At 45.3% G+C, this 20,210-nt stretch overlaps 3 long non-coding RNA genes across 37 annotated transcripts in view; 1 reads left to right on the top strand and 2 right to left on the bottom strand.

The window, feature by feature from the left end:
- Positions 1-17,082, bottom strand: part of LOC141279493 (uncharacterized) — a 30,046-nt gene extending 12,964 nt beyond the window's left edge. For 4 of the 6 annotated variants that reach the window (XR_012333777.1, XR_012333780.1, XR_012333779.1 and 1 more), the window contains exons 1-6: positions 16,886-17,082; positions 15,914-15,981; positions 15,095-15,190; positions 3,204-3,422; positions 2,232-2,299; positions 1,413-1,508 (exon numbers count right to left, since the gene is read on the bottom strand). This is a non-coding gene — a long non-coding RNA (uncharacterized lncRNA). Of the gene's footprint in view, positions 1-983; positions 1,085-1,412; positions 1,509-2,231; positions 2,300-3,203; positions 3,423-15,094; positions 15,191-15,913; positions 15,982-16,885 lie in introns of those variants that run through there. The other 2 variants (XR_012333782.1, XR_012333781.1) reach the window with 2 other exon arrangements.
- The window catches only part of LOC117313549 (uncharacterized), a 73,919-nt gene that overhangs the window by 13,426 nt on the left and 40,283 nt on the right, over positions 1-20,210 (top strand). For 20 of the 30 annotated variants that reach the window (XR_012333789.1, XR_012333801.1, XR_012333790.1 and 17 more), the window contains 4 exons: positions 546-682; positions 1,467-1,566; positions 14,229-14,365; positions 15,149-15,248. This is a non-coding gene — a long non-coding RNA (uncharacterized lncRNA). Of the gene's footprint in view, positions 1-545; positions 683-1,466; positions 1,567-12,042; positions 12,196-14,228; positions 14,366-15,148; positions 15,249-20,210 lie in introns of all 30 variants that reach the window. The other 10 variants (XR_012333803.1, XR_012333812.1, XR_012333811.1 and 7 more) reach the window with 8 other exon arrangements.
- LOC141279492 (uncharacterized) overlaps positions 17,087-20,210 on the bottom strand; it is a 41,804-nt gene continuing 38,680 nt past the window's right edge. Inside the window, exon 9 of the long non-coding RNA XR_012333770.1 lies at positions 17,087-17,103. This is a non-coding gene — a long non-coding RNA (uncharacterized lncRNA). The remainder of the gene's footprint in view (positions 17,104-20,210) is intronic.

Below are 20,210 nucleotides of genomic sequence, written 5' to 3'. Positions count from 1 at the left end.
GTTTAAAGTCAGTGACTTGTAAGCAAGGCAAAGCAAAGACAGTCTGATTAAGGCCGTTGCATTGTTCTGGCATGTTTTAGGTCTCACCCATTTCTGTGGCCTTTTTAGAACCTAAGCTTCTAGGGCACAGAGAACTTCATCTTGACGTAGGGCTGAGCAAATGCACGGAGCATCTCTCAATAAGTAGGCATTAAATTCTTAGTCCAGAAGGGGCCTTGAGATGCCCTCTCTTTACTCCTTGGCAGAACTGTTTTAACCATCCCCCGAAAACAGATGTTTTTCTTTAAATCTCAAAGTTCAGAGATTCCACAATCAGAAGTTACTTCTCATATTGCCTTGTGGTCTGCTGTGGGCATCTGTCGAATGGTGTGAACTCTGCGTGGGGAGCCTGGCCTACCCTCCGGGCCCACGGTTTGGGCTGCGGTGGTGCCATGCTGTGCTCAGGGGCCTTCTTTTTTGGAAGTCTGGGCTCCAGTGAGCCTTGGTCATGTTCTCTTATGGAACCTTGGGTGCTAGACCACTCTGACCCTCAGTCTCATTTGCAGGTTCTGGGGAGGATTAAATGAGCTCATGGGATATCCAGGTGACTGAGGCAGAGTCGGCTCGGGATGAATCTTTGCTTCGTTTTCATTAGCTGCGGAGAAGACGATGACAGCTTGGTGCCTGTCCAACTTTAATATGGGTATGCCTCTCTTGGGGATCTTGTTAAATGCAGGCTGGTATTCAGTAGTTCTGGGTGGGGCCTGGATTCTGTGCTTCTAACAAGCTCCTAGGTGACGGTGACGCTGAGGGCAAGGGTTTGGCACCTGTGTTTCTCCCTTTCCGGAAGAGCAGGATGTCTGCCCCACCCCCACCCCGAGAGGAGAAAACATCCGCAATGTGACTACTAGGAACCAGCTTCCCTCACATGCAAGGGTCCTGTACCACTGCTCCCAACCATTCTGTCTGAGGCGCAGCAAGCCAAAACACTGAAATGCTGAGGTTTGCAGCAAAGAGGAGGTTTATTCACAGGGCAGCCAAGCGAGGACGTGACGTGACAATAGGTCTCAAATCCGCCTCCCCAAAGGCAAGGGGCTTTGGGTATCTGTGGGATAAAGAATAAAGAAGCAGGGCAGTATGAGGCATGGGGAGCATGAGGAAAGGTGATTGGAAAAACGTGTGCTCATCATTGTTCTGAGCTGGCGTAACTAGGCTACAGGCCTCAGCACATTCTCAGGCTGGAGTTTTCGGCCCTCTGATGGCAGGAGGTCAAAAGGCACTTGCCCAGGTGGAAGATCGGTGGTCCTCTCCACTCTAAACCAGCTCAGCCTAACCAGGCACAGCTGATTCCAAGTTCCTGGACGATCACGGGGCAAACATCTTATTGCTTATGCTACATGCTACTTGGAGGACAGTGCAGGTGTTCAAGCTACCTTGATGAGTGAAGACGGGATTTGACTAATCATGACACCTTGTTTCACCTCCAGGCGAGCAGAAGAGAGCTGTAGGCTGAGTCTGGCTCCTGGCACCTGGAATTGGAGGCAGGTGGTTTAAAAACGGGCTCTCCCACCCTCTGTGTGATATCAGGTAGATAGACTATTGAACCTTCCTGTGCCTGTTTCTCCACAAGCAGCATGGGGACACTCAGAGTCCCTCTCTTGGGGGCTGTTATGGGGCTTCAGTGAGATATAGATGCATGCACAGGCACACGGGAGACACCCAGTGTGTGTTCCCTTCGTGCTTATTTTTATTAGGACACCAGTATTGTTAGAAGATTTCTGGTTTGGACAACAAATTAGATAGGTGGTCATTGCTATAGTTTATGCGAGAGCAATTCACATTGCCATTTGCAAAAAAGTAGTTGGTTGTCCAATGGGGATTATAAACATCCATTTAACATGAGCTACTGAACAGATAGTTCACACAGTAAGTACTTTATTTAAAATCAATTCTCTTTGTTTTCTTAAGCAATTGTTAACCCCCAATTTCGTGAGTACTACCAAGTAAGTCACTTGAAAATCATCTAGAGCAATCTATTTCACTTAGCAAGCCTAAAGCTATAGTTCAACCATTTTATTTACTGTTCTATGACAAAAATTACTCTAAACAGCTATTCCCTGGATAAGTAATCAGCTAAAGCTAGTTTGACTGACTAAATCGATTTACTGAGTTAATAAGCCAGTTGTTTTAGAATAGGTCGAATGCATATTTCTCATCCATTCTGCATTAAAGTGTTTCCCATTCGTACATACCCACATTCCTACTTCTGTGCTGTAGGGCTTGGCTGAACTACACCTGCCTTCAGTGAAACTTTTCTCTCCTGCACAATTGGAGATAATTTTAGTCTCCTCGTGACTCCCACGGGGTTACCTCTGTTGTGACACTTGACTATTTGGTGGCATATTTTATTTGAAAAAGCCTTCCGTTACTCCGGGCACGTCAAACGGTAAATGCTTTCTCTTCGTAAACCTGCATAACAATTTTCTGAACTCTTCTGCTCTGGGCAAGATTCATCAGTACACCAGGCAAACATAGTGAAAGAGGAGACAGTACTTGTGTTGTATTCAATTGGGTCTTGATACCTAAGTGTGACTCTTAACCAAGGATTATGCAGTAGTTAAGGACACAGATTCAAGTTGTTTAGGGTGTGTCCTAAAGTGTCGGTGGCAGAATTTAAGTCTCTACTCTGGAAATTGTAGACCTGAGACAAACTACTTCCCTAAACGTCATTTCCTACATCTGACAAAGATAATAGTATCTACCTTGTAGTAGACTGAATAATACCATTGCCCCCAAATGTCCACATTCTACTCTCCAGAACCTGTGAATGTCACCTTAAATGGCAGAAGGCACTTTGCCAGTGGGATGAAAGTAATGGTTCTCAGATGGGAAGATTCTCCTGGACTACCTGGATGGGCCCAAATATAACCACTGGTGTTCTCGTAAGAGAGAGGCAGAGGGAATTTGTACTCCAAAGAGAATGTGATGACGAAGTTGGGGTTGCATTGATGTGGCCAGAAGTGAAGGAATGCTGGCGAGGAAACAGATTCTCGCTTAGAGCCTCTAGAAGGAGGATGGATGGCCCTGTCGACTTCTGGTTTCAGCCCAGGGAAACTGGTTTTGGACCTCTGTCTTCCAGAACCATAAGAAAATAAGTGGGTTTTGTTAGAAGCAAGCACATTTGTAGTCATTTGTTACAGCAGCCATAGGGAACTGATGCCTACCTCATAGGAAGTAGTTCTCCAATTAAAATGTGTGACTGGAAACACGCTTAGTGGCATGTGTGACACACACTAGTTATGCTACCGTAGGTCGTTCTTGGAAACTGAAGCCTTGGTTTTGAGAGATCATCAAAACCAGTACAATGGTTGCCATGTTTCTCCTTGTTCAGCCTGGTGACCAACCCGGTAGAGGGAGCTCCATCCTTTCCCACAGGACCCCACCTGTGGGTACGTAGAGGGAAGCGGTTATGTCTCCCTTAAGGCACCTTTTTCTTTTCCTTTCTACTTTTGTCTTCATTAATCTTCATCCAACTGACCTTTCTAAATTTTACAGAAAACAAAACCATTTCTCCATGGATTCAGATACTACCCCAAGTTAATATTCCAACCAAGTTCTTGTTCTTCCGGGTCTCATCACCAGAAATTTCTGAGCCTAACTCTACTCTAGTTTCTAGGATCACTCATTTTCTCATTTCTCCCTTCTCCTTTTAGTTCAGAGTCTTGTCAATTTAGTTCCTTCCCTAACCACAACTTACAGTACGGTGACACAGCAAAGTGATGAAAGTCTAGACGGTCTGGTTTTAATCCCGGGTTTTGCCACCTACTTACTGTGTGGCATTAGGCAAGCTCTTCAACGTCTCTGGGCCTCAGTTTCCCCCAGAAAAGTGAACATTATGAATATTCCCTACCTCTAGGGTTGCCATTATGAGGAATAAGTGAGTTAATATTTGGTAAGCCCTTAGAATAGTACTTGTTATAGTCTAAGCACTACAGTTGTGCTTGTTAATAATAATAAATGAAATTCCAAGCGTATAACTTACTCAACTTTCTGTCATAACTTTGAAGTGTTGGTCTGTCTGTTGGCTCACGTTGCAGGTAAATGAGTCGAGGCATGGGCTGAGGCATTGCTATCACTGGGTGGTGTGTTCCCAGAACTTGGAACAGCGGTGTGAAATGGGTAGTGGTTCTATTGGAGACAGGGCAGACTGGAAAATGACAGCCTGGGAAGGAGGTGTGGTGTCCATAGCTTTGGTGTTAGAGGTGCTTCCTGCTGAAGCACCAGTGCCGGCCTAAGCCGTAAATGGGGTGCTGGGGTAAAGAGGAGCAGGATGGAAGATGACAGCGTGGGAAGGAGGTGTGGTGTCCATAGGTTCGGGGTCTGAGGTGCTGACTGCTGAGGCACCGATGCCCACCAAAGGCGTAAATGGGTTGCTGGAGAAAACAGGAGCAGAATAGAAGATGACAGCGTGTGAAGGAGGTGTGGTGTCCATAGGTTCGGGGTCTGACGTGCTTCCTGCTGAAGCACCGATGCCCGCCAAAGCCGTAAATGGAGTGCTGGGGAAAACAGGAGCAGAATGGAAGATGACAGCATGTGAAGGAGGTGTGGTGTCCATAGGTTCGGGGTCTGACGTGCTTCCTGCTGAAGCACCGATGCCCGCCAGGGCCGTAAATGGGGTGGTGGGGAAAACAGGAGCAGAATGGAAGAGGACAGCGTGTGAAGGAGGTGTGGTGTCCATAGCTTCCATATTAGAGGTACTGCCTGCCTGATCTGAGAGCAGAGAGTGAAAGTGGGAGAGGCTCTTCCTAGATTCTAACTCCTCTGAATTTATAGCACTGGCTCTGCCTGGCTTTATGACATATCCATTGTACGTGTCACAGAGAAAGAGCGGGCGGGGCAGGGGGTGAGGCAGGGGTCACATGCAAGCCCAGCTGCTGGCTTAACCCCGGCCCAAAGGCAAAGGGCGGGGCCCCTTCTGGACTTTCTAGTGGCTGGGACTTCTGGCTGTGGGTGGCAGGTGTTTGGCACCAGATGGGCCACCATGCGGAGACTGTTGGGGACTGTGGAAGCCTCCTCCAGAGCTCACCCTGCCTGGGGACTGGCTCTGCAGGCCCCTCAGCCCTGCGTATGTATCGGCCAGGCCTTCCCCACCACGGGGCCCAGAGGCCAGAGCCTGCTCAGACCTGAGGGCAGGAGGCAGCCAGAGCTTACCAGGGTGTGGGCCACCTCGTCCGCAGACCTGCCCAGCTCCTCTGCGAGACCTGGAGACAGGATCGCCTTCTCCAGGGCTGCTCAGCTGCCAGCATCACCATGAGCCAGGTGGCCAAGGTTTCTGAGCAGGAGATGCAGAGCCCTGATCCGACTGGATGCTGCAGCCCACGATGTCCCTTCCTGGCAGATAGGTTCTTTCTTCACTTCTTTTTTGCAATTTGGTAAAAGAACATTTAAACCTTGGCCTGTCCTTCAGGGTATATAGATGGTAGTGGCTTAGCCGGGATTCGATCCAAGCCTGTGTGATTCCAGAGCTTGTGCTCTGGACTGTGGTGCCTCCTTATCGTATATGCTTCATGTGTTACTTGTTTTTCTTTTTTTCTTGTAGTCCTTATGGTACTTAGCCCTAAGTGCCGTATATACCTGTAACGAACAGCTACACTGCCCTGTAGGAGGTCTTCTTTTGTTCAACGCATGAATTGGTCATCCACCACACTGTGTTCTAATCTCAGAAGATACAGGTCAGGGACCACCAGTTGTCAGCATGGCACCATTCCATATTTCTAACTGAGGCTTGAAGCCCGTATTTTCCCTTTGTCTAGTTTGAAGGATCCAGATACTGTAAAGATGATATTCTAGATAAATCATGGGTTATCCTGAAAGAAATTCACCAGTGAATTGTTCCGTATGGATTAGAAGCCAGCTTCTCTGGCCTTCCTGGAGTATATCCAGTAAGGCGTCTCATTCATATGTCTAGAAAGCAAATATATCATTTATTGCAACTTCAGCGTGGAGCGATGTATTGGTATAAAGTACGATCAACACAATTTGGTCATTGTGAGTATGACAGCTGGGTCCACTCTTTACTACACATATGTAACTCTAGGGATTCTTATGCCCAAGAGAGGAGACGTACTCTTGGCTGTCTAGGACAAGGGAAGCATGTGTTGTTATTCAGGAGCTGGAAGCTTCAGCATGACAGGTAGGAATTGAACAATCCTGGTCTACACATCACTTGACCTTGCTTAAAACTTGTTTCTTTGGCTTGCTTCATTGGAGTGTTTTCTCCCTCCTGGGGCTGACATTGTCTGTTATGTATCACTCATGTGACATGCAGAAGTTTCAGAACCCAAAATCATATAGATCAGTAAAAATGTGTGTGTGTGTATATATATATATGTATATATATATATAAACCTATTGAAACTCACACTGGGCATAATTCATATATTCCAAAATCAGTTTGACCCTCTGCTCATGAGATTCTTTTTATGGTATGTCCCAGCAAATCTGGGCTTCCATCCCCAATAAATTTTGGGGTTGGAGGACACAAAAGCTTTTGCTCAGACCTAAATTCTGTCTGAAAACAAGGGAAATATTATAAGCCCTTTGTAACCTCTCCAAGAGCAGAAATGATTTACAGCTGTGGCATTGAACCATAATTCCTCGATCTCATTTGAGAAGAGTTCAGTTAGAAACAGTGTCTTGATTTTTGTTTCTTTTGTTTCTTCCCTGTTTTCTTGTCTTGCTTACCAACAATCCATTGTAATTCATGAGTTAGTATGGCAGCAGGCTGAGTGTTCCCTGGAGCTCATTAAATGAAGTGTTTTTCCTAAAATGACGTTTGTCTCCTTGTTTTCAGCCCCTCTTCTTTCCTCTGCCCTTGACTATAACCAGAGCTCAGCAAAAGCTGAGTGACTTTGTGCAGACCTTACTTAGGCTCAGCCTTTTTTTCTTCATTATTTTATTCATGGCTCCTCCATTTCATTGCTTGCCTTCTCGAAATGTGTTGAAATCTTTCTGTGGTTGATGACTTCCAAAATATCTTGGCTTTTATTGGTTGATTACTTTTGGTATTTCTACAGTTTTATTTAGATATGGTTTCAGGAGGAACAGAAAGTAAATATATTTCCTAGTCTGCCATCTTGAGCTGAAAATCCCTGTGGATTTTAGCATCCAATGTTCCCATGGGAAAACACCCAACCATGGCCTTAATAGATGTAACACTCAAGATTTCAGCTTTTCTTGAGCAATCACTCAGGATTTCATATGTGGTCATTTCTAATGGGGAAATGATAACTATCTCATGACGTTGATTGGAGGATTAAATTAGATAATGAACATGAAAATGCTTTGTAAGATTTAAAAATCAGTAAAAATGTTTTTTGTTATTATTTGATTTGTTGCTATTTCAACTTCACTTGACAGTTGTTTATGACCTTGCCTATGTGAGAAAATGTCCTCTGGGTTATTTTTCTGAAAGCCAGAATGTATTTTTCAATAGCTCAATGGAACTGGCATCATTTGTGAAGGTTAAGGGTGAAGGGGTAAATGTTTCTTGACACCTATCACTTTACAGTGTTTTCAGGAACTAACTGACTCGTGTATTCCTCTTCCAAATTTGGTTGAGGACCTCCTACCAGCCACATGCTTTACGTCAGGTGTTGGAAAGCATTTTCTGGATTTTAAATATCTTAGGCTTTGTGGGCCATATACAGTTTCTGTAGCTTCTCCTCCTCTTTCCTCTTCAACAAGCTTTCTAAACGTGAGAACCATTATTAGCTCACAGTCCCACAGATCCAGGCTGAGAGCCTGATTTGATTCGTGGCCATTATTTGCCAATTGCTGCTCTGCGTCTTCACTGAGGAGGGGGACCATGTTTGAGTAATCATTTCTTTGAATCAACTGTTGGTCTTCTGGGGCTTGTCCTTGCTCTCCTACAGTCTCTAATCAGCGTGGCATCCAGAGAGATCTTGTTAAAACATAAGTCAGATCATGTCACTCAAATTTCTTCAGTGGCTTCTTCACAGAAAATGCAAAGTCCTCAGAGTGCCTCCACAGACCTAGAAATCTGGGCCTCTGTTTCCTCTCTGACTGTTTCGTTCTCCTCTCCAATTTGCTCGCTCTGTTTGCCACACGCTGACATCCTTTCTGCTCCTTGGATACTCCAAACCTACTCTTGCCTCATTGACTTTCTGCCGCACGCCAGCCGCAGAAAGAGGATTTCACCGCCCAGGGTCAGAAGGGAAGGGGTGAGGACCTGAAGTAGCACTGACGAATGGGGTCAGAAGCCCATGGGGTCAGAAGGCTGCAATGAGAAGCCTACTCACCGCAACAAAGAATAGACCCCCGCTCGCGGAAACTAGAGAAAGCTCGCATGCAGCAATGAAGACCCAATGCAGCCAAAAATAAATAAATAAAACATAAAGTATAGAATCTTAAAAAAGCAACAAAAAAATCGATAAAGAATATTACGAGAATAGAATCACAGGCCAGTTTCTCCTTTGAACATGCATGCAAAATGTGTAAAGAGAAGCACAAACTGTATCCATGGTATGTAAAACAATCATATATCAGAATCAAAGTAGCTTTATTCTGGCAACGCAAGGTTGCTTTAATGTCCAAACATGAAACTGATCCCAGGAATGAATTAGAGTGGGGAAAGAAGTCATTTACAACTGAAATCTTGGGACTTCCCTGGTGGTCCAGTATTTAGAACATGACGCTTTCACTGCTGGGGCCCTGGGGTCCAATCCCAGGTCAGGGAACTAAGATCCTGCAAGACATGAGGCAGGGCCCCGAAAAAAAACCAAAAAAAAGGAAAGAAAGAAGTCTTAACCAGGAGAAGCACAAGATCGAATAAACATAACAGATAACACCTTATGAAAAGTAGGTGAAGATTATGGAATATTCTAAAATTTAAAACAAAAAGAAAGTTTTAAAGATTCAAAAGGATGTGACAAATATTGTACATAGGCAAAAATGAAATGAAATAAAATATACAAATGATGGGAACCCAAAATTCCAGATGCCCAAGTCCTGTCTCTGAAGAGTCTCATTCAATGGGTTCAGGATTTCCTCTATATTTAAAAACCTACAGGTGATTCTGGTACGATTCACAGACACAATGTAAAGCTTCTCTTTTACAGGAAAGAATACCAGATTATTTTGTTATCTTATAGTTATACTAACAGGTTGTACTATTGACGGATAAGTCCGCTGTCAAAATGCACCCCCACTAGGGGTAAAAAAGGAACTAGTAGTCTCTACTGCTACTTGGTGGCAGCATGCATGTATTGCAAGGGCAATTATTGTAGCAATCCAAATTAGTGGAACATTTTAGAATTGGAAGACTACATACAGATCATCTAGTCAAGCTTCCAACTATTAAAGTTGTGAAAACTAAGGCCCATATAAATGACATGATTTATCTCCAAAGAGCATGAGTGAAAGTATGAAATAAAAAATATCTCTGAACTTTTAATTTAGTGCTGTTTTTATTAGTCTCAAGTATTAGCTTAAACTTCAGTGTGACAGATTTGGGATTGAATTCTTGCTCACGTTTACTGGTTGCGTGCCTTTTAGTAAGTTACTAAAACACTTTTCTTAAAAATAGACGTATTTATTTATTTATCTTTGGCTGCCTTAGGCTCTTCGTTGCTGTGCGCGGGCTTTCTCTAGTTGCGGTGAGCGGGGGCTACTCTTTGTTGCAGTACGCTGGGCTTCTCATTGTGGTGGCTTCTCGTTGTTGCTGAGCACGGGGTCTAGGTGCGTGGGCGTCAGTAGCTGTGGTTCACGGGCTCTAGCACGCAGGCTCAGTAGTTGTGGCACATGGTCTTAGTTGCTCCGTGGCATGTGGGATCTTCCCGGACCAGGGCTCAAACGTGTGTCCCGTGCACTGGCAGGTGGACCCTTAACCACCGCGCCAACAGGGAAGCCCTACTAATACACTTTTAACTTTGCTTTTCACGTATGTAAAACGGTGAGCCTTGACTGATATAGAATATGAGATAACCTAGCACTGTTCTTCACACATATATGTAGTTACAATTTTTTGGCTCTCATCCCACTTAAACAGCCTCTATCCCCTTGATAATGAATGTGTCTTTCAGCTAGCAGAGCACCCCAGAGCTGACCACATTCTGGCAAGAGATATAGGATTCTTTTTCTTACTGGGGGTTCTTTATACCTGATATTTGAAGTGCACTTAAACATGAACAACTCTTGTTTATACTGTATTAATGGATTTGATGGATGAATTTTGGAAAGTAATATGCAGGAATTGAGCTGCCTTACTCTCAAGAAATATAATTCGATAGCGGTGGCTCGAACGATAAACAGTGTTTGGACAGGGAGTCCATATTGGATGTGAACTTCCTGTACTCCCATTCGTCTATTAAGAATAAATAGAATCCTTTCAATATGTGTTCTAAAGGGCAGTTATTTCTTTCTGCCTCATTTAAGTTACCTGCAAGAAAAAGACAATCTCCTGCATCCTTGTTTAATAGGGCTTTTAATGTAAAGCAGATAATTTTTTGCAACATTTCCCAAACTTTTCGTTATCCAATTGGCTGAGGCTTCTCAACGATTATCATTTCACAACAATATCTCCATCTTCAGCTTCTTTCAATGAATTGGCCTAATAGATGTGCCATTAAAACAGAGCTTCACTCTCAGCGTAGTTTTAATTTTGTATTCAAAGGGTATGAAGGATTCAGCCATAACAGTGAGTGGATTTCTGACACATGCTACATGATGGATGCAACTAAGTGAAAGGAGTCAGGCATGAAAGGCTACATACTGTATGGTTCCATTTACATGAAATGTCCAGCAGTGGCAAATCCATACACACAGAAAAGATTCTACATTAGTGGTTGCCAGGGGGTTGGAAGAGAGGGAAATAGGGAATGACTCCTTAAAATGGGTGTAGGTTTCCTCTTGGTTGATGAAAATGTTTTGCAGCTCGGCAGTGGTGATAGTTGCACAACATTGTGACCGGTAGTAAATTCCACTGAATGGTACAGTGAATTGTAAAATGATCCAAATGGTGGATGTTGTGTTATGTTCCTTTTACTACACTAAAAAGGAGAAAGAATTCGGGAAAGACTTAGAGTTTGGGAAACTAAGGTGAACTGGTCAAGAAAAAGACAGCTCTATTGTTCAGTTTTCTCTCAGCTCTCCCAGTGCATTAATCCTCAGCCAAAAGTAGGCTGAACTTGTAGATGATAGTCATTCAACACAGTCCAGGGAAAAGTAAATAAAATAAAACCCAACTCTTCTTCTTTAGCACATGTAGGAAAGGTTAACTTGCTGCTCAGCCACGTGGACGTTCATGAAGACGTTTCACTTTAGCTGTCCTCTACTTCAGTACTTTACTCACTTGAGCTCATTCACACATGTAGGCAACAGCATTCCTTACTTCGATGGAATCTGCAGCACTGGTTGTGATCGGTCTCATGGAAAGAAAAGGAAAGGTGGCGCGGAAGCCAAGGGAAGAGATTTTCAAGACAGAGACAAGACAGAGACGTTGTTTAAGATCTGACTCGGCTTGGCGGTCAGAAAGATAAGGATTGAGAAGTAGTGCCCTGGACTTGTCAACGGAGAAATCATTGGGGGCTTCAAGGAGATCAGTTTCACGAGAGTAGGGGGGCAGAAACCAGACCGCACTGTGGATGAGAGGGGAGAAATGGGGGGCAAGTCAAGAAATTGATGGCAAAGGGAAAGAAGGGAGGGGTGGATAGGAGGACAGGAGAATGGAATGGAGGAGAGCATTTCCTTGTGGCTCTTTAATATGGCTGGGAGGGGCCGACAGAGAAGGAGAGCGTGAAAATGTAGGAAGAGGGGCTGGCATCCCGAGCCCAAGGAGGACTGGCCCCTGTCTTCAGCTCCCACCAGCTGGATGTTCCCTCCCTCTAGCTTTCCACGTAGGCTGTGGAAGTTGCCCCTTGCCTCCTTGGATCAGCCGCCCTTGATTCGTTCGTCCTTTTCTTATTTCTCAGCACATCTGGGTCATACGTTATGTGAAGACAAACAAATCACCACTGATGCTTAATTTTCTTGAAAAATCCCCAGGCAGGTACCATTTTGGAGACCTACATATTGTGCCTCAGCAAGCCAAAGTAGCCCATTTTTCCTCTCTCATTGGGAGAGATTGCTGTTTCTTGGAGAACCTGATGAAGAGGGTGACTCGCACTTAGGAATAACGTTGCTTGAAAAGTGCAAAAGGTGAGGTAGTTTGGCTCTGAGGGGCCTCTGAGGCCTGAGACTTCCTGAGACTCACAGCTCCCATTTCCCTCTGACCCTGGGCTATGAGCTCATCAAATGAGATGGTAAATAAAGTCACTGACATGGTTTAAAGGATAATTTTGTTCTCTCTTGTTCACTCAGAGCAAATTGAATGGGATTTGCATACAACATATGGATGAAATATCCATACGATGGGGCTTGACCATATCCTCATGGTTCCCCTTCCCTTTTCTACATCTGGCCCCTTTAGCTCTGCAGACTTAACCCCACACCATCAGTCCACCCAGTCGGTCCGCTGAACGTCGCTTCCTCCTTCGCATCTGGTCGTTGTCGTCACCTTGTTCTCCACTACCGCCTCCTGCAGTAGCTGTTAGGTCCAGAGAGGTTGGTTCACTGTGAGCAAGTAACTGTCAACTCCATGGACAGGTGGAAGTGACTTGGCAGCCGGAATGCGCCCATCCTGAGTTCATTATACCCATGAGGGAAAAGGAGAATGGGGATGCAGCTGGTCTGCAGAGCCCCGGCAGTTCTGAGACACATGCTCCTGGATCCACACGTTGCTCCATACCCAGCCTTGCCTTTCTTTGTTCTCTCTCTTGACTCCATCCAGGTTTCTGCTCTCCTTGTCCCTTTGGGGAGGGAGGCCAGTACCAGCCCAGGTGTAGTCCCCCAAAGCTTCCTACTTCCAAGCGTTACGTAGGCTTGTATATCCACTTGCTTGGGTTGCCCTGGCATTCGTGCCAACAAGTTGAGTGGTTTATGCCCTAGGCTCTCTTTTCTGGCAAGAATGTGCCTAAAAATCTCCATCTCTGGTTTGGTGGCCCCTAAAAATTCCCAGTCAGTATTGGTGAGGGGACACTTGGTGACAGTGTTGTCTTTCGAAATGAGTAGTACCGTTACCAACAATCCTTTGCTCCCCATACATTATTTATAAGGTTTCCCTGTTTGTATGTGCAAACTATTTGTGTGTATATTTGGAGAAATGCATTGTACAGGCCTCTTTTTTATTTCTTCCACACACCCTAGAGATGTCATAGAGGCAGGAAATATGTCCAACTTTTTGAGAAATTGGAACAATCAAGACTTACCTGTATGGAATGCTGTTAATGATGTCAATTCCCGCGACAGTACCTTTCATCTGACACACTTAGGGACTGTTAACAGATTAAAAGCAGTAAAAGACGCGGATAGAGAGAATTTTCATTATCTTGTGCTCTGAAATCTTGGATTTTCATTGGTTTCAATGGGCCTGAAAATGTATTTTTTTTAGTAGGGACATAGAAGCCTCTAGCGGTATTCTTAACAAAGCAAGGTGAGTTATAAGCAATCATCTGATGGAGGGTAAATGTGCCACAGTCCAGTTTAAGAAAAATACAATATAAAAGTCTTACCATGGAAGAAAATCTTTATATGATCTTTTAAAAAAAAAAAGCTTCAAGAAACATAAAGACATGACACCATATTCCGTTTAAAGTCAGTGACTTGTAAGCAAGGCAAAGCAAAGACAGTCTGATTAAGGCCGTTGCATTGTTCTGGCATGTTTTAGGTCTCACCCATTTCTGTGGCCTTTTTAGAACCTAAGCTTCTAGGGCACAGAGAACTTCATCTTGACGTAGGGCTGAGCAAATGCACGGAGCATCTCTCAATAAGTAGGCATTAAATTCTTAGTCCAGAAGGGGCCTTGAGATGCCCTCTCTTTACTCCTTGGTAGAACTGTTTTAAACCATCCCCCGAAAACAGATTTTTTTCTTTAAATCTCAAAGTTCAGAGATTCCACAATCAGAAGTTACTTCTCATATTGCCTTGTGGTCTGCTGTGGGCATCTGTCGAATGGTGTGAACTCTGCGTGGGGAGCCTGGCCTACCCTCCGGGCCCACGGTTTGGGCTGCGGTGGTGCCATGCTGTGCTCAGGGGCCTTCTTTTTTGGAAGTCTGGGCTCCAGTGAGCCTTGGTCATGTTCTCTTATGGAACCTTGGGTGCTAGACCACTCTGACCCTCAGTCTCATTTGCAGGTTCTGGGGAGGATTAAATGAGCTCATGGGATATCCAGGTGACTGAGGCAGAGTCGGCTCGGGATGAATCTTTGCTTCGTTTTCATTAGCTGCGGAGAAGACGATGACAGCTTGGTGCCTCTCCAACTTTAATATGGGTATGCCTCTCTTGGGGATCTTGTTAAATGCAGGCTGGTATTCAGTAGTTCTGGGTGGGGCCTGGATTCTGTGCTTCTAACAAGCTCCTAGGTGACGGTGACGCTGAGGGCAAGGGTTTGGCACCTGTGTTTCTCCCTTTCCGGAAGAGCAGGATGTCTGCCCCACCCCCACCCCGAGAGGAGAAAACATCCGCAATGTGACTACTAGGAACCAGCTTCCCTCACATGCAAGGGTCCTGTACCACTGCTCCCAACCATTCTGTCTGAGGCGCAGCAAGCCAAAACACTGAAATGCTGAGGTTTGCAGCAAAGAGGAGGTTTATTCACAGGGCAGCCAAGCGAGGACGTGACGTGACAATAGGTCTCAAATCCGCCTCCCCAAAGGCAAGGGGCTTTGGGTATCTGTGGGATAAAGAATAAAGAAGCAGGGCAGTATGAGGCATGGGGAGCATGAGGAAAGGTGATTGGAAAAACGTGTGCTCATCATTGTTCTGAGCTGGCGTAACTAGGCTACAGGCCTCAGCACATTCTCAGGCTGGAGTTTTCGGCCCTCTGATGGCAGGAGGTCAAAAGGCACTTGCCCAGGTGGAAGATCGGTGGTCCTCTCCACTCTAAACCAGCTCAGCCTAACCAGGCACAGCTGATTCCAAGTTCCTGGACGATCACGGGGCAAACATCTTATTGCTTATGCTACATGCTACTTGGAGGACATGCAGGTGTTCAAGCTACCTTGATGAGTGAAGACGGGATTTGACTAATCATGACACCTTGTTTCACCTCCAGGCGAGCAGAAGAGAGCTGTAGGCTGAGTCTGGCTCCTGGCACCTGGAATTGGAGGCAGGTGGTTTAAAAACGGGCTCTCCCACCCTCTGTGTGATATCAGGTAGATAGACTATTGAACCTTCCTGTGCCTGTTTCTCCACAAGCAGCACGGGGACACTCAGAGTCCCTCTCTTGGGGGCTGTTATGGGGCTTCAGTGAGATATAGATGCATGCACAGGCACACGGGAGACACCCAGTGTGTGTTCCCTTCGTGCTTATTTTTATTAGGACACCAGTATTGTTAGAAGATTTCTGGTTTGGACAACAAATTAGATAGGTGGTCATTGCTATAGTTTATGCGAGAGCAATTCACATTGCCATTTGCAAAAAAGTAGTTGGTTGTCCAATGGGGATTATAAACATCCATTTAACATGAGCTACTGAACAGATAGTTCACACAGTAAGTACTTTATTTAAAATCAATTCTCTTTGTTTTCTTAAGCAATTGTTAACCCCCAATTTCGTGAGTACTACCAAGTAAGTCACTTGAAAATCATCTAGAGCAATCTATTTCACTTAGCAAGCCTAAAGCTATAGTTCAACCATTTTATTTACTGTTCTATGACAAAAATTACTCTAAACAGCTATTCCCTGGATAAGTAATCAGCTAAAGCTAGTTTGACTGACTAAATCGATTTACTGAGTTAATAAGCCAGTTGTTTTAGAATAGGTCGAATGCATATTTCTCATCCATTCTGCATTAAAGTGTTTCCCATTCGTACATACCCACATTCCTACTTCTGTGCTGTAGGGCTTGGCTGAACTACACCTGCCTTCAGTGAAACTTTTCTCTCCTGCACAATTGGAGATAATTTTAGTCTCCTCGTGACTCCCACGGGGTTACCTCTGTTGTGACACTTGACTATTTGGTGGCATATTTTATTTGAAAAAGCCTTCCGTTACTCCGGGCACGTCAAACGGTAAATGCTTTCTCTTCGTAAACCTGCATAACAATTTTCTGAACTCTTCTGCTCTGGGCAAGATTCATCAGTACACCAGGCAAACATAGTGAAAGAGGAGACAGTACTTGTGTTGTATTCAATTGGGTCTTGATACCTAAGTGTGACTCTTAACCAAGGATTATGCAGTAGTTAAGGACACAGATTCAAGTTGTTTAGGGTGTGTCCTAAAGTGTCGGTGGCAGAATTTAAGTCTCTACTCTGGAAATTGTAGACCTGAGACAAACTACTTCCCTAAACGTCATTTCCTACATCTGACAAAGATAATAGTATCTACCTTGTAGTAGACTGAATAATACCATTGCCCCCAAATGTCCACATTCTACTCTCCAGAACCTGTGAATGTCACCTTAAATGGCAGAAGGCACTTTGCCAGTGGGATGAAAGTAATGGTTCTCAGATGGGAAGATTCTCCTGGACTACCTGGATGGGCCCAAATATAACCACTGGTGTTCTCGTAAGAGAGAGGCAGAGGGAATTTGTACTCCAAAGAGAATGTGATGACGAAGTTGGGGTTGCATTGATGTGGCCAGAAGTGAAGGAATGCTGGCGAGGAAACAGATTCTCGCTTAGAGCCTCTAGAAGGAGGATGGATGGCCCTGTCGACTTCTGGTTTCAGCCCAGGGAAACTGGTTTTGGACCTCTGTCTTCCAGAACCATAAGAAAATAAGTGGGTTTTGTTAGAAGCAAGCACATTTGTAGTCATTTGTTACAGCAGCCATAGGGAACTGATGCCTACCTCATAGGAAGTAGTTCTCCAATTAAAATGTGTGACTGGAAACACGCTTAGTGGCATGTGTGACACACACTAGTTATGCTACCGTAGGTCGTTCTTGGAAACTGAAGCCTTGGTTTTGAGAGATCATCAAAACCAGTACAATGGTTGCCATGTTTCTCCTTGTTCAGCCTGGTGACCAACCCGGTAGAGGGAGCTCCATCCTTCCCACAGGACCCCACCTGTGGGTACGTAGAGGGAAGCGGTTATGTCTCCCTTAAGGCACCTTTTTCTTTTCCTTTCTACTTTTGTCTTCATTAATCTTCATCCAACTGACCTTTCTAAATTTTACAGAAAACAAAAACCATTTCTCCATGGATTCAGATACTACCCCAAGTTAATATTCCAACCAAGTTCTTGTTCTTCCGGGTCTCATCACCAGAAATTTCTGAGCCTAACTCTACTCTAGTTTCTAGGATCACTCATTTTCTCATTTCTCCCTTCTCCTTTTAGTTCAGAGTCTTGTCAATTTAGTTCCTTCCCTAACCACAACTTACAGTACGGTGACACAGCAAAGTGATGAAAGTCTAGACGGTCTGGTTTTAATCCCGGGTTTTGCCACCTACTTACTGTGTGGCATTAGGCAAGCTCTTCAACGTCTCTGGGCCTCAGTTTCCCCCAGAAAAGTGAACATTATGAATATTCCCTACCTCTAGGGTTGCCATTATGAGGAATAAGTGAGTTAATATTTGGTAAGCCCTTAGAATAGTACTTGTTATAGTCTAAGCACTACAGTTGTGCTTGTTAATAATAATAAATGAAATTCCAAGCGTATAACTTACTCAACTTTCTGTCATAACTTTGAAGTGTTGGTCTGTCTGTTGGCTCACGTTGCAGGTAAATGAGTCGAGGCATGGGCTGAGGCATTGCTATCACTGGGTGGTGTGTTCCCAGAACTTGGAACAGCGGTGTGAAATGGGTAGTGGTTCTATTGGAGACAGGGCAGACTGGAAAATGACAGCCTGGGAAGGAGGTGTGGTGTCCATAGCTTTGGTGTTAGAGGTGCTTCCTGCTGAAGCACCAGTGCCGGCCTAAGCCGTAAATGGGGTGCTGGGGTAAAGAGGAGCAGGATGGAAGATGACAGCGTGGGAAGGAGGTGTGGTGTCCATAGGTTCGGGGTCTGAGGTGCTGACTGCTGAGGCACCGATGCCCACCAAAGGCGTAAATGGGTTGCTGGAGAAAACAGGAGCAGAATAGAAGATGACAGCGTGTGAAGGAGGTGTGGTGTCCATAGGTTCGGGGTCTGACGTGCTTCCTGCTGAAGCACCGATGCCCGCCAAAGCCGTAAATGGGAGTGCTGGGGAAAACAGGAGCAGAATGGAAGATGACAGCGTGTGAAGGAGGTGTGGTGTCCATAGGTTCGGGGTCTGACGTGCTTCCTGCTGAAGCACCGATGCCCGCCAGGGCCGTAAATGGGGTGGTGGGGAAAACAGGAGCAGAATGGAAGAGGACAGCGTGTGAAGGAGGTGTGGTGTCCATAGCTTCCATATTAGAGGTACTGCCTGCCTGATCTGAGAGCAGAGAGTGAAAGTGGGAGAGGCTCTTCCTAGATTCTAACTCCTCTGAATTTATAGCACTGGCTCTGCCTGGCTTTATGACATATCCATTGTACGTGTCACAGAGAAAGAGCGGGCGGGGCAGGGGGTGAGGCAGGGGTCACATGCAAGCCCAGCTGCTGGCTTAACCCCGGCCCAAAGGCAAAGGGCGGGGCCCCTTCTGGACTTTCTAGTGGCTGGGACTTCTGGCTGTGGGTGGCAGGTGTTTGGCACCAGATGGGCCACCATGCGGAGACTGTTGGGGACTGTGGAAGCCTCCTCCAGAGCTCACCCTGCCTGGGGACTGGCTCTGCAGGCCCCTCAGCCCTGCGTATGTATCGGCCAGGCCTTCCCCACCACGGGGCCCAGAGGCCAGAGCCTGCTCAGACCTGAGGGCAGGAGGCAGCCAGAGCTTACCAGGGTGTGGGCCACCTCGTCCGCAGACCTGCCCAGCTCCTCTGCGAGACCTGGAGACAGGATCGCCTTCTCCAGGGCTGCTCAGCTGCCAGCATCACCATGAGCCAGGTGGCCAAGGTTTCTGAGCAGGAGATGCAGAGCCCTGATCCGACTGGATGCTGCAGCCCACGATGTCCCTTCCTGGCAGATAGGTTCTTTCTTCACTTCTTTTTTGCAATTTGGTAAAAGAACATTTAAACCTTGGCCTGTCCTTCAGGGTATATAGATGGTAGTGGCTTAGCCGGGATTCGATCCAAGCCTGTGTGATTCCAGAGCTTGTGCTCTGGACTGTGGTGCCTCCTTATCGTATATGCTTCATGTGTTACTTGTTTTTCTTTTTTTCTTGTAGTCCTTATGGTACTTAGCCCTAAGTGCCATACCTGTAACGAACAGCTACACTGCCCTGTAGGAGGTCTTCTTTTGTTCAACGCATGAATTGGTCATCCACCACACTGTGTTCTAATCTCAGAAGATACAGGTCAGGGACCACCAGTTGTCAGCATGGCACCATTCCATATTTCTAACTGAGGCTTGAAGCCCGTATTTTCCCTTTGTCTAGTTTGAAGGATCCAGATACGTAAAGATGATATTCTAGATAAATCATGGGTTATCCTGAAAGAAATTCACCAGTGAATTGTTCCGTATGGATTAGAAGCCAGCTTCTCTGGCCTTCCTGGAGTATATCCAGTAAGGCGTCTCATTCATATGTCTAGAAAGCAAATATATCATTTATTGCAACTTCAGCGTGGAGCGATGTATTGGTATAAAGTACGATCAACACAATTTGGTCATTGTGAGTATGACAGCTGGGTCCACTCTTTACTACACATATGTAACTCTAGGGATTCTTATGCCCAAGAGAGGAGACGTACTCTTGGCTGTCTAGGACAAGGGAAGCATGTGTTGTTATTCAGGAGCTGGAAGCTTCAGCATGACAGGTAGGAATTGAACAATCCTGGTCTACACATCACTTGACCTTGCTTAAAACTTGTTTCTTTGGCTTGCTTCATTGGAGTGTTTTCTCCCTCCTGGGGCTGACATTGTCTGTTATGTATCACTCATGTGACATGCAGAAGTTTCAGAACCCAAAATCATATAGATCAGTAAAAATGTGTGTGTGTGTATATATATATATGTATATATATATATAAACCTATTGAAACTCACACTGGGCATAATTCATATATTCCAAAATCAGTTTGACCCTCTGCTCATGAGATTCTTTTTATGGTATGTCCCAGCAAATCTGGGCTTCCATCCCCAATAAATTTTGGGGTTGGAGGACACAAAAGCTTTTG

The sequence above is a fragment of the Tursiops truncatus genome, chromosome 9 (genome assembly GCF_011762595.2).
Source record: "Tursiops truncatus isolate mTurTru1 chromosome 9, mTurTru1.mat.Y, whole genome shotgun sequence".
In the NCBI taxonomy this organism is placed as follows: domain Eukaryota; kingdom Metazoa; phylum Chordata; class Mammalia; order Artiodactyla; family Delphinidae; genus Tursiops; species Tursiops truncatus.
The sequence above is the reverse complement of the archived record's forward strand: the minus strand, read 5'-3'. Positions and strand labels throughout refer to the sequence as shown.